This window comes from Haematobia irritans, chromosome 4, assembly GCF_050003625.1.
Source record: "Haematobia irritans isolate KBUSLIRL chromosome 4, ASM5000362v1, whole genome shotgun sequence".
NCBI classification, from domain to species: Eukaryota; Metazoa; Arthropoda; class Insecta; order Diptera; family Muscidae; genus Haematobia; species Haematobia irritans.
The window spans coordinates 213946207-213960748 of NC_134400.1; the positions used below are offsets into that span (position 1 = coordinate 213946207).

The 14542-nt window shown below is 30.8% G+C and overlaps 1 protein-coding gene across 2 annotated transcripts in view; it reads left to right on the plus strand.

Moving 5' to 3' along the window:
• Positions 1-14542, plus strand: part of Eip74EF (Ecdysone-induced protein E74) — a 303766-nt gene that overhangs the window by 94576 nt on the left and 194648 nt on the right. Inside the window, exon 2 of one of the 2 annotated variants that reach the window (XM_075304889.1) lies at positions 3480-4268. The gene's annotated coding sequence lies outside the window, so the exon portion shown is untranslated. The remainder of the gene's footprint in view (positions 1-3479; positions 4269-14542) is intronic. The other variant, XM_075304890.1, reaches the window with a different exon arrangement.

Below are 14542 nucleotides of genomic sequence, written 5' to 3' on the forward strand. Positions count from 1 at the left end.
ATGTTTTAAAATTGATTCTTGTTTTTTTTTTCAAGATCTACAAAATTGACTTGGATACCATTAAGCGTCGATTTTCGTCAACATATAAGTCATATTTTATAGGTACACACAATATCACCAACATTACTGAGAGAAAATAACCAACTGTTATTTGGCAGATACAAGAGCCATGTACTCATAAATCTCTAAAGAGAATGTGCTCTTTTGAAATGAGGATAAAGCTGCCCTCACCACACAGTAAATGCATTAGCAATACATTATCCTATAATTATGTTAATGAGGGTCTACATACACACAAACACACATTGAGTAATTCAACTCACATACATAATGGACTTATTGAGTAGATATTGTTGTTTTCACTATATCGGCCACTGAAGGAGAAAACATAGTGAGAGTAAAATTTCTTTGGCCTTTAGTGCGTATGAATGCGTATTCGGTAATTGAGCAATAATACGTCACCGTGTAAAAGTCTAAATAAATATTCTCCAGCCGTGGTGAAATGTTATGTATTGAGGTGGAATTGTATACACATCTACTAATTTCGTGCTTTCTTCGGAGAATCAATTTTTATTGAGAGTGAGCTCAGTGATGGTAGAAATTTTTGCTATAGGGCAACCATTTTATTAACATCTGGGTGTACATCAGTTGTGGGCACCTATTAGCGAGGTTGAAAAGTCAAATTTTAAATTCTACCAATGAGAATAAAAAAGTGTACTCTAAGGTTCAAATTATACCATCATCATTGAAGTCATGTGGAAGTGAAAGAGATATAGGGATGATGCAATTCAGCAAAAAATGAAAAAATGTTCTTTTTTATTATACTTAGATTTGCTCTAAAAACGGCTTTCAAGGTCTTTGAATATGCAAATAAAAGACTTTATTTCATATCTACATCCTTCAAATGTTCTAAAATGTTTTAGCAGTAAAAACGAATCTCAATCTCAAAAAGAAAATTGGGATCAATTTTCATTTAAAAAATTTGGGTATATTTGATATTATATATCAAACGACCTCCAAAAATAAAAATAAGTTACTCCCAAAAACAAAAAAACATAAAGATTTGGTGTTGTTTTTTTTCATAAAATTTTTTGGGGTCCTATCCACGGTTGCCACAGTTGGTAGGATTCTACGAAAAATGGTAGGTTTTTACTGTTTGGTAGATTGGTAGAAATTTTGACGGTTTGGTAGATCTTGCAAAATATTCCTCCTCACAAATTTTCTATAAAACCAAAATATTGACGAAATTTTCTATAGAAATAAAATTTTGACAAAATTTTCTAATGAAGTAAAATTTTTACAAAATTTTCTATAAAACTAAAATATTGACAAAATTTTCTATAAAACTAAAAGTTTGACAAAATTTTCTATAGAAATAAAATTTTGACAACAGTTTCTATAGAAATAAAATTTTGACAAAATTCTATAGAAATAAAAAATTGACAAAATTTTCTAAAGAAATAAAATTTGGACAAAATTTTCTAATGAAGTAAAATTTTTACAAAATTTCCTATACAAATAAAAGTTTGAAAAAATTTTCTAAAGAAATAAAATTTGGACAAAATTTTCTATTGAAATAAAATTATGCCAGCATTCTCTTTAGAAAAGAAATATTTCTATAGAGACAACATTTTAGAAATTTTTTCTATAAAAATAAAATATTGACTAAATTTTCTATATCTTTAAACATTTTAGTTTGTTTTAGGGCATACTATCAAAGTCTGCCTTTTGTCGGAGTAGTAACTTTCTTTTGTTGGTGCAAACTAAAAATATTTAAACTTCCTCATATTTACCATACTATTCAAGGCATAATTTATACACTCAAATAAATTGTCGCTATTTGGAGTGATCATAAAATAATAAATAAACTTTTAAAATAAAATAATCAAACCTTTTGATCACACACTTGGTATTTTTTTTTTTTATTTGTAAAATTTTCTTAAAATTTTGGTAGATTATTTTTGGCTCGAGTGGCAACCGTGCTCACCACACAGAAAATGTGTTAGCGACACGTTATTCTATAATTATTTTAAATGATCATTCCATAATACAAACATTTCTTTAGAGGCAATACACACATTGAGTAATTCAACTCACACCATTTAAAGGACTCTGAAGGAGAAAACATGGTGAGAGTAAAATTTCTTTGGCCTTTAGTGCGTATGTGGTATTCGGTAATTGAGCAATCATACGTCACCGTGTAAAATTCTAAATAAATATTCTCCAGCCGTTGTGAAATGTTATGCATTGAGGTGGGATTTGTACCTCCACTAATTTCGTACTTTCTTCGAGGGAATCAATTTTTTTATTGAGAGCTAGCTCAGTGATAGTAAGTGATACCTCCAGACATATTTCGATTAGAGTTGCCTCATACAGGCAAAAATAAAATTATAAGTGCTTCTTTTACTTGAAATTGTTGCTATAGGGCAACCATTTTAATAAAACATCTGGGTGTACATCAGCTGTGGGAACCTATTAGCGGGGATTAAAAGTCAAATTTTTAAATTGTATCAATGAGAATAAACAAGTGTACTTTAAGGTTCAAATTACACCATCATCATTGGAATCATGTGGAGGTGAAAGAGATATAGGGATGATACAGTTTAGCAGAAAATTAATTGGGAATAATTATTAGACCCACTATGGATTTGTCCATGGAAGAAAGTCTTAAACCCCGGCCAAAGGCCGTCCACCCAAATAGCAAATTTAATGCGATAAAATGCACAACAATAGTGTGTATACACACAAAAAAATTTCACGAAAAATTTTCCAATTAAAATTTTAATTGAGTTTTAAAAAATATTCAATTAAAAATTTAATTGATTCAACAAATTTTTTAATTGAAACAAAAATCAATCACAAAAATAATAGTATCAATTAATTTTTTAATTGGATCAATTAACTTTTTAATTGACCTTCAATTAATTTTTTAATTGATACTATCATTTCTGTGATTGAAGACATTTCAATTAAAAATTAATTGGATCAATTAATTTCGTCAATGAATCTGAAAATTTTTTTTTGTGTGTAGTTGCCACCATTATCAAATCCCAGCATTCGCAAATAGGGCCTAATTGAAATCAAGCTCAATCGGGGTATTAATTTTCATTTCAAATATTGGGGTTTATTTTCATAATACAAACGGCCCTCAAAAATAAAATGAAGTTATCCCAAAAAACATTAAAAAATTATATTTTCCATATAATTTGTTGGGGTCTTATTTCATTTAGGTTTTGGGGCTAATTCGCATATGCATAGCGGCGTCAAATACTGCAAATGAAAGCTAGGGTTATGAGGTTATAGCATGAATATAGTTTCAGTATTGTGTGATGAGTGTAAGTGGAACTACACCATTGTCAATACTTACAAAATTATTAATTTTAAATTAAAAAATATTTTTTTTTTATTTACCTAAAAAATATTTCGTATTTCATTTCATTCTATATTAAAAATAAAATTTCTTTTCTTTCTCTTTGCAGAACACATGATCTAATTCAATGCATGATCAATATAACACCTATAAATGCGTCCCCAAAGACAACGTGTGGGATTTGTTGATGTTAAGATCGAGACACCATTCATTAAGAGGATACGTTGTAAAATCAAATCCCGCTACGAACCCCCCAATGGTATGTCGATAAAATGATAAAAATCATAAATCGCGTGCTTTGAACGCGAGTTAATGCAGAAAATTACAGAAAAAAAAAACAAACAAAACAGCATCACCAAAAAAAAAATAAACAAAAAAAACGGAAATAAAACACAAGAAAAACATTCTTAAAAATAAAGAAAATTACATTACTACAGCAGTATATTTTGAAAAAAAAAAAAACAAAAACAAAAATAAATAAAAATTATTATACTTCATGATACCCAAAGAAAGGAAATACAGTGTTGAACAATTTTTTAAACATCATCATCATCATCATAGGCCAACTTCAACCACCATTGGCAGCGGTTTTTCGCCCCCCTCCATTACATCTATGCTCATCACTAACACATCAATGCCAACACACATTAAGAGCTTTTGCTTCTCATTCTCTTTTTGAATCTCACAGCTATAAGGATCTTCAATCTACAATCTTCTAAACTGCCTTTTTTCTTCAAAATGTTTATGTGTATTCGTATATTTACAACAAAAACATCAATATCAAGGATTTTTTGCAAATATTTTATTGACAATATATTTTAATAAAAGCTAACACAACAATACAAAGAAAAACCAAAACAAACGAATGAATGAAAACAGCAACAACACCAACATAAAGGTAAGTGGTGCTCTGTGCTGCAATATAAGAATGAGATAGAGAGATGAAGAGAAATTTCTAAATGCGTATGTAAATCAATCGCCATATTGTCAATTTATTTATCAGCCTTATTAATAAATTTGTTAACAATTTCAAATGTAAAAGAGAGTTAAAATGTAAAATTTTTTGTATATTGTTTTACAATTTTCAATATACATTTTTTATTCGACTACAGTGAAACCTCTGAGAACACATTTGAGAGAAGTCAAAGTACAAGAGAATAATTTCATTGTTATAACACAGCAATCGTCTCACAAAAATGGTCCCCTGTTAAGAGGGGTCCACTTTTCCGGGTGTATACATTTAAGAGGTTTCACTGTAATCGAACTGAATTTGTTCATATAATTATTTGTTCGCATCAAAGAGCATTAATTTGGAGACATGAGAGAGAAATCTATAAAATATTAAAGATTTTCATATTCACCACCATAGCTTACAGTTTTACCTCTAAGATTTTCGAATCAATCGTTCCTTCACTAAGATCTTCGGATCCACAGTTGGCACATAGCAAAGTAGTTTGCATTTGTAGTCGTCAGTATATACAAAACAATAATTTTCCAATCACGAAATTAATTGATGCAATTAATTTTTAATTGAAAGTCTTCAATCACAGAAATGATAGTATCAATCACCGTAGTAAATTAAAAAATTAATTGATCCAATTAAAAAATTAATTTATAATATAAATGTTTGTAATTGATTTTTGTTTTAATTAAAAAAATTGTTGAATCAATTAAAATTTTAATTGGAAATATTTTGGTGAAATATTTTTCTGTGTACTACTAAAATGGACCAGAATATACTACCCAACCCAATTACCACATCACTACCGATGCACTCCCCAAAAAAACTCAGTGAAGACACAAATTTGACGATCGTCTATCAATCGACGACTTCTTTAGTCAGATTGTCAAGAAGATTGTAAAATTGTTTCTTCTCCGAAAGGTTTAGGTGGGGTCTTTACAGAGCGTAAAAGCGATCGATCTAACCTCAGTCGAAGAAAAAATCTAGTTTCACTATATTAATAAGGTGGACTGTTTGAGAAAATTACCACAAAAACGCATTGAAGAAAAAGAACGTGCTGTTACTCCCGGATGATCATGAATATAGGAATACAAAAGTCTACGTCAAGTTGTTGTGATCTTCAAACCCAATTTTTGAAATATTTTTGAAAGTCGACTTTTCAAAATTATTAAAAGCCCAACATGAAATTGTTCCTTATTTTCCTTAAAAAAGCTAATTGGCAAGAAAGTTTCGCCGAATGAATAGATGATCGCCGAAATTGAGGTCTTCTTTCAAGAGTACGGCAAATTACACTATTTTTGTAGTGTAGCTATCGAAGAAATAAGGCATGGCTATAATCATTAAAGCACACTTGATAACAAAATTAATTTTTTATTAATTTCATTAATTATCACAAATTTTTACTTAAACCCCGCAAAAAAAAGCCAAAGAGAGAGAGATCAAATTTGAAAGATATAAGGAGATATAAGTTTTTGCTGGGAATTTTTTCCCAATCTGGAAAAAAATCTCTATTTATAGAATACCATATTTGAGCTCTGTCTCTCTATCTCTCTGACTCTCTTTGGCTGGATTTTTTTGAGTAAATGAATGAGTTCCAGTAAAAATTTGTAATAATAGATAATAGTTCCCCATAATTTTGATAATTATCACAAATTTTTACATAAACCCCGCAAAAAAGTGCCAAAGAGAGAGGTCAAATTTGAAATTTAAATAAAGAAGATATATGTTTTGCTGGATTTTTTTCCAATCAAATACCATATGTGACTCTCTTTGTCTGGATTTTTGGAGTAAATGTATGAGTTGCAGTTAAAATTTGTGATAATTAACAAATGATAGCTTTTAGCGAACGGAGCTATTTAATGTCAATTAGATCTATGGTAAAAGCTATGAATATTTTTATTGTTTTATTTGCTTTAAATGCTATAAATTAGTTCTGGTAATTTTAGCAAAGAGAATAAAATTCATATTTACTCTCTTTCAAGTTTCTAATAAAAAATACGCAAATACGCATCGGTCTCATACATAGACCTTATAATACATAGGTGAGCCATGGGTGTCAAACTATGTTTGACAGTTCCGAAGATTAAGAATAAACGAGAAAAATAAGAGCACGCTTACAATCTCTTTCGTTTTCCTTTTTGTAGTTTGCCAATTTTACACAAAATTAGAACGTTTATGATGCAACAGAGGATTTAAAAATAAATTAATATATTAAAAGTTCATATTTGAACAAAAAATTGTGACCAAAACCGCAAAAATACGAAATTTAATTTTGAGCAGCATTGCTCTTTACGACCAACACAAAAGCAAATGCGCGAAAATTAATGTTTGGGACTGACTCTTTAAGAAAAAATCAAAACGAAATGTCAGAAAATTAATTTTTGGAACTGACACATTTTTTTTTTAAAGAGAATAGTGGATCATCTTTGTATTATAATGTCTATGGTCTCATATGGATTCCTGAACAGCAGAGAAAAATCTAAGAGTACTTTATTAAAAAAAACATTAAGACAAATCAAGAGATCAATACACAGGAGAGAAAGACCATATACATATAGAATGCAGTTATGTAAAGAGCATCAAATTACAGTTTGACGACATCGTAAAGAAAGAGAACATGCAAGGTAGATAAAATGATACAAAATACTGCGTAATGGAAAGAAATGTGTATTTTTCAATAACTCAACTCCAATAAATTTAATGAGTTTTACTATAATAGATCGCAGACTCTTCAATTGAAATTCTACTTTCGTTTGTCGGTCTCAAATAGAGTACTTATTAGCTGGAACTCTTCTAAGAACATACACTCTCTGGAGCATTAAGACAAATCAAGAGATTAATATATAGGAGAGTTAGAGCACAATATTGAATACAGGTATTTGAAAGAGTAAAGAGCATCGTTTGGAGACATCATAAAGAAAGGGAACATGCCAGACAGACTCACTCTAAGGGTAATGAAAAAACAATGTTCTCTTTTTCGTTAACTCAATTTCAATTTAGATTATTGTTAAATGTTTTATTTGTAAACATGGGTGTAATACTAGTGACCGATTACTGTGCCACCATCAGCCAATACCACCTCCACCATCACGATACATACCTAGCATAAGCTTAAGAGAAGTTAGATCGACTCGTACGGCGATACACACCATGCATAATAATAAGAAAGTACAATAGAAGGCGAAAGGAAAAGAATAAATATGAACAACTGGATAGTAGTGGTCTTCTAATGTTGGGTTAATAAACAAGGGATCAGACACATGCACACACACACACGCACGCACGACTTACCCATACCATTGTTGTTGTTGTTGTCTAATGTAGACTGCTCTATAGCAAAAACAACAATGAGTTATTATTGTATCTATTGAATAATGGACAATGACAAAGGAATGAAGCAAAAACTAGTTTCCTACTCATTGATGGGGAAGATGGAGCAGCGCTAGGAAAACCCATTGCACATGGCTTACAGCAAGAGAAGCATCTGGGATCGCCGTCATTTTAGCAAGATGAAGATAAGTATGTCTGTTTGGTTTGAAATATCTATGGTTGGCGCTCCAAGTTCGTAGATGCCTCTAATGCTTTAGGCTCTACGCTCCATTGTCAAAATGTGAGTTGCATTCAAAGTAATGGATGGTTTTATTACAACCATTGTCTACCTCCTCCTCCCCCTCGTTGATATTGTCCATTGTCGACCAAATGATGATAATGATGATGATGCTGATGATTACAACAACAATAATTATTACTAAAATGATAATGACGATCTTCACCATTACCAGACACAATCCCCATAGATCCAAATGACAATAAGTTGTAATGTAATTTCCCGCAAATGCCTTCGGTTGTATAGCCGGTCTTCACATTGTGCATTTGATTTTCTTTTTTTCCTTTCTATATTCGCTTGGCCATTACAATTTGCTTGTGTACCATTTCAATTGGTGTTGTTGTTGCAAATGCTAATTCTATTGTTGTCATTTGTGTGTTATTGTTGTTGGTGTAGTGGTTTTCGCCAACTCACTCACTTAGTATCGTCATCATTGTTTTGCCTTCTACATTGGCTGGTTGACTATCCTCAGCTCCTTGCTTAGCTAATGGACGGTCGGCCTGACTATTTGTTATTATGACGCTCTCACTTACTCTCTCACGTAGTTCAATGTTAACGAACTGTAGTTGCGCTTCGACTTTCACTTGTAATGAATTTGGCTGCGGTTCGCTAAATGAAGTTAGTTGCCGCCAAGCAATGCGCGTCATGCATTTCTTTTGCGGCTGCACCACCAACTGCAGCACCCAAAGGCTATAACAAACACAACAACAACAACGAGTTTGAATAAAAAAAATGCACATTAGAAAAATAAAATTGAAACGAAATGGAAAATGCATTCGCACACACACACTCACACACAAAACATGGGGCATGTGTACCATCTGAGATGGCTGCACACCATGATGTAGGGAATTTACTAAAGCAACAGTCATTTTAGTACAGTGGTTTCTAAGTTTGATGTTAGACTCATGCTCATTGGGAGTTTCATAATATACCCAGCAAAAACTCTCATTACCCGGTAATCTTGTAGGTAAGCCTATTTAAAAATTAATAACCACTTATTAATTGGCATCGCTTCGGATTACATTTACACACAAAAAATTATCACCAAAATTTTTTCAATTAAACACTTAATTGAATTTGGAAACGGATTCAATTAATATGTTAATTGATTCAATTAATTATTTAATCAAATCCAAATAAAAACCAATTAAAAAAATGATTGATATTTGTTACGTTTCCAATTAAAATATTAATTGATTCAATCAATTTGTTAATCAATTCGGAAATAACTTTCAATTACAAACGTGATTGAAATTTTTTCCGTTTCCAATTACACATGTGATTGATCCAATCACCTTTGTGATTGAAACTGAATAATTTTGAGCAATAGAAAGAGCGAAAAGAGAACAAGAGAATGGGTATTTATTCAACAATGTATGATGGAGAGATCAGTCTGTGGAAGTAACTCGTAACGAACGGTTGGGTTTTTGTTTTTCGCGTAAATTGAAAAACATGATTGGCGACATTCTGTCTGCTGCATTCAAAATGTGTGCATAAATATTTTGAACGCAACAACAAATCATAGCAAAGGGTTGAAATAAATAAAGTGTGCAACAACAAACGGACACGTGGTAAAGGTTTGAAAAAATATATGAGAGAACGCATTTGAAATTACCTGTGTTTGTGTTTTGTGGTATTGTAAAAATGGAAAACAATCTACGTTTATTGAAGGTAAGAAATTGTGAAATGTGAATACCGTTTTCCATTGAAGCCTGTTTACATTAAACGGACTAAAATAATATATTTTTTATTCATTTCTTTTAGTGACCAATTTTATTTCGTGAAATTGACCAATCAATCCCATTAACTCCATCATTTTATCAAATATATAATAATATGTTTGCAATAAAAAGTGGGTACCGTATTGATCTTTTAAAATTATAAACTTTTTTCACTCCTAGTTTTCTTAAAACCAAGAGCGGTATGGGTTTGTTGGAAGATTCACCTTGAAGTTGCGAAGTAGCGTTGGCATTAAATTGCATTTTTGTTTTACCTGCCTTTTTCAGTTTGAACCCAAGTAGAGAGCAGTATATCTGGTATATAAACTAATGAGCTGAATTATGTAATGGTAAAAAAGTTCTTTCTTTTGGATTTAAAAATATGAAAAATATCCGATAATAACAAAAATATGTATTTTCCATTTATATTTTTTTCTATTTCCAGAATTTGCAAAGTATCATCAATATAATACCAAATATTACATTGCTTTCCCATTATTTTTGTCTTTGATTGGTTCAAATTTTAATAGACGATTTTAATGTGTGGAAATTTTGGAAAGGAATTGTTACTAAAATTAAATTACCGAGCTCCTTAATACACCTTTTTATGCTAAAAGACTACAACTGCAAAAGAAGATTATAAATCTGCAACCTGGAACTAAGAATTGAACTTGATATTCTATGCAGGTAATGTTTAACAAAATTAACTTTTAATTGAACAAAATTAAATTCAAATTATTCTGTTTACTTTCAGAAAAACTAATTTAGCTTACAGGCTGCTGATTTATTGGAAATCTGGGCGCATCTACATATTAGAAGGAACATGCTAACATGGTTATTATTATAAGGAAGATAATGATTTATATAGTTTATTTTTTTCACCCCATAGTTGTTATTGATAGTAGTTGTATTTGTAAGTTATGTTAGAACAAAACACAAATGACAAGAACCAAATTTATTTGTCTATTGCATAATTCAAAAAATAATAAAATATTAAATATGTTTTATAAGAAACAATATTTTCTTTTATTTCAAAACAAAAAAACTAAATACGATTTTGGGGTCGCAATATATAAATTTTTTGATCGAAATTTATAGCCAATTTCAATTAATTATTTAATTGAATGAATCAAATAGTTGATTGATTTTTGTCGCGAAATTAATTAAAATTTTAATTGATTCAATTAAAACTGTGATTGAATTTTATGTTAAAAATCAATCACGTTTTTAATTGATTCAATCACACAATTAATTGATTCCGTGACAAAAGTCAATTAAATTTTTAATTAAAAATCTTGTTGGTTTTCAATCAAAATGGGTGATTGATACTATCATTTTCGTGATTGAAGACATTTCAATTAAAAAAATGATTGAATCCGCGATTTTCGTGATTGAAATCAAAAAATTTTTTTTTGTGTGTACATACGCATGTCCTAGAAGGAAAGTACTTCTCCCCAGGCATACTTTCGGCCATAAAATAAGTAGTGCATTTAAAGCATATAATCACCTAATATGTAATGACTTATTCGTATATACACCAAAGCTTGCAAAATAGCCACTTATTGTCTCAGGCAAACAAATCTCGAAAATATTGATTTCTGGATCAAAATATGGCGAGTGATGCTGTAATAGAAGAACTACTTGAATAGAAACGAATATTGTATAAATAAAAAAAAATCTAATAAATAATCTAAATAAGATCCAATTAATTTCACACTTAAAATAGAAATAAATGTAGGTTGTTTAAGGGAGTTGGATTCGTGAATTACGTTATAATATATCCAATAGCCAATTCACATAATACCTCGTTCACATTAGGCTCGAAATCTACTAAAAGTAGATTTGAAATTCCTTTTTTATAAGGTAAATGACAGTTGAAATCTAGTCAAAGTGGATTTTGAAAATGTAATGTGAATGAGTTTTAAGGTTCAAAATCTACTAAAAGTGGATTTTAAGTCTCTTTTTTATAAGGCAAATGGCATTCGAAATTTAGTTTAAGCGCATTTTGGAAGTGTAATGTGAATGAGGAATAAGAAAGCATTTATTTTATAACATAATATGACAATGTCATTAAACACAATTATTATGAAATATTTGTGATAAAAATTTAGTAACGGAAAATTTTTCAGAATTACCGTTATATTACATATTCTTTTTGATTTTTTTATGTAAGCGCTCGATTATGTGAATAATTATACCTAATGGTACCATCATTTATTCTATTTTATTAATTCATTAACTACAACTGCATAAAATTTGAGAATAACAATTCGAAAATTACCGAGAAGTATTTATTTTTGTCATTACAAGTTAGTCATTATAACTCGCCGCAATGTAATGCAACGTGTAATGACAGCTTTACTCCTGGTAATGTCAATTGTAATGAGATGTGGTTACCTAGTTTTTGCTGGGTATGATTATACTGAAACATATTATTTATATGTGGGAGAAAAAAAATATGTTTGCAATAAATATGTGGACCATATTTAGACGCTACAAAATATTCAATAATAGAAGTGTTTTACTTTGAAAAAAAAAATAGACTTGGTCACTGTAGATCACTACACGACATTTTCATTGCAACCATTGAGGGACATTTTTTTATTGACAGTTTTTGACAAATGTCTAAATCGAATTTTGTTAACCTTCAAATTTGGCTGTTAGATCGAAATCGCCAAAACCACTTTTAATGTTAGTGAAAATTGACTAATCGATTTTTTACGCCGTATAAATATAAAAAAAACAACTTTGGTCAATAAAATTAGATTTTCTTTAAGCAGCTTGGAGAATTCTATGTCGATAGAGTGAGGAGTTTTAATGCCGTTAACAAAATTGAAGAGAGTCATTATAAAGAGAAACACTTTAAATTCGATTTTTAACGGCTAATCTATTTGTGATGTAGGCGAACATAGACTAATCGATTTCTAACGGCCTTAAAATAAAAATACTCTACTTCGGTTTAAAAGAATAGATTCTCCCTTCTCAACTCGTTACGGGGGAGAATTCTATGTCGATGGAGTGATGAGTTTTAATGCCTTTAAATTAATTAAAGAGAGGGAGAGAAATTTTAGATTCTATTTTAAACGTTGTAAAAATGAATAAAAATCGACTTTGATCTTTAAGATTAGATGTTCTCTATCCCACATGAGAAAGTGGAGAATTCTATGTTGATGTTTTTTATGCCATTAAATTAAATATAGAGAGACTTTTTAAACTAAAGAGAGAAAATTTTGTATATCTCTTTTATCTCTTCTTTCCATCACACACATAAACGATATTGCATTCCAAAGAGATATTCGAAAGATTAAAATCTAAAGCTAAGTAGATAAGTTACTCGTGTCATTGGAAGTTTGTTTGTTACAGGAAAGTGTAAAGATTGGAAGGAAATATTACCAAGTGTTGGTGAAACCAGTCCAAGCGTTAATACCCATCAAAGCATGAGAGAGAGAACAAACTGATTTTCAGTGGGAACTATGGTAACAATAACTCTGGTGTTGTCAGCAGTCAGAATAACATCGATGTCTCCATTCCAAAGTACGATAAGTCTAGAAAGTGAATTTTACAGGAAACAAGTTCAAAGTTTTTTCTTTCTAGAATTTCTCAAAAACCATATAAGATATAAATTCACCTTTTTTCGGTCTTAAAATCAAGTTTATTTTATATTCTTTTAGTATATATATACATACGAATTCAAAATAGTGATAATAGAACATGGCTAAAAATGACTTAGACCACTTTAGATAAAGGGTGATTCTTTTGAGGTTAGGATTTTCATGCATTAGTATTTGACAGATCACGTGGGATTTCAGACATGGTGTCAAAGAGAAAGATGCTCAGTATGCTTTGACATTTCATCATGAATAGACTTACTAACGAGCAACGCTTGCAAATCATTGAATTTTATTACCAAAATCAGTGGCAGAAAATCCGCTTTTTTATCGACAAATTTTGTTCAGCGATGAGGCTCATTTCTGGTTGAATGGCTACGTAAATAAGCAAAATTGCCGCATTTGGAGTGAAGAGCAACCAGAAGCCGTTCAAGAACTGCCCATGCATCCCGAAAAATGCACTGTTTGGTGTGGTTTGTACGCTGGTGGAATCATTGGACCATATTTTTTCAAAGATGCTGTTGGACGCAACGTTACGGTGAATGGCGATCGCTATCGTTCGATGCTAACAAACTTTTTGTTGCCAAAAATGGAAGAACTGAACTTGGTTGACATGTGGTTTCAACAAGATGGCGCTACATGCCACACAGCTCGCGATTCTATGGCCATTTTGAGGGAAAACTTCGGAGAACAATTCATCTCAAGAAATGGACCGGTAAGTTGGCCACCAAGATCATGCGATTTGACGCCTTTAGACTATTTTTTGTGGGGCTACGTCAAGTCTAAAGTCTACAGAAATAAGCCAGCAACTATTCCAGCTTTGGAAGACAACATTTCCGAAGAAATTCGGGCTATTCCGGCCGAAATGCTCGAAAAAGTTGCCCAAAATTGGACTTTCCGAATGGACCACCTAAGACGCAGTCGCGGTCAACATTTAAATGAAATTATCTTCAAAAAGTAAATGTCATGGACCAATCTAACGTTTCAAATAAAGAACCGATGAGATTTTGCAAATTTTATGCGTTTTTTTTTTAAAAAAAGTTATCAAGCTCTTAACAAATCACCCTTTAGAACAAAGTTTTTTGTCCTTTTTAGATTGGAAATTTTTAAAACTTTAGTCACAGACTACGTACAATATTAACCATAACATTTCATAGAAATGTCCAATAAATTCGAACTTTTGACAGAATGCAATTCACATCAATCCGAATAAAAAACAACGAACTCCATCAAAAAATGCTAAGTACTCTGGAATGAGGACATCGATATTACAAT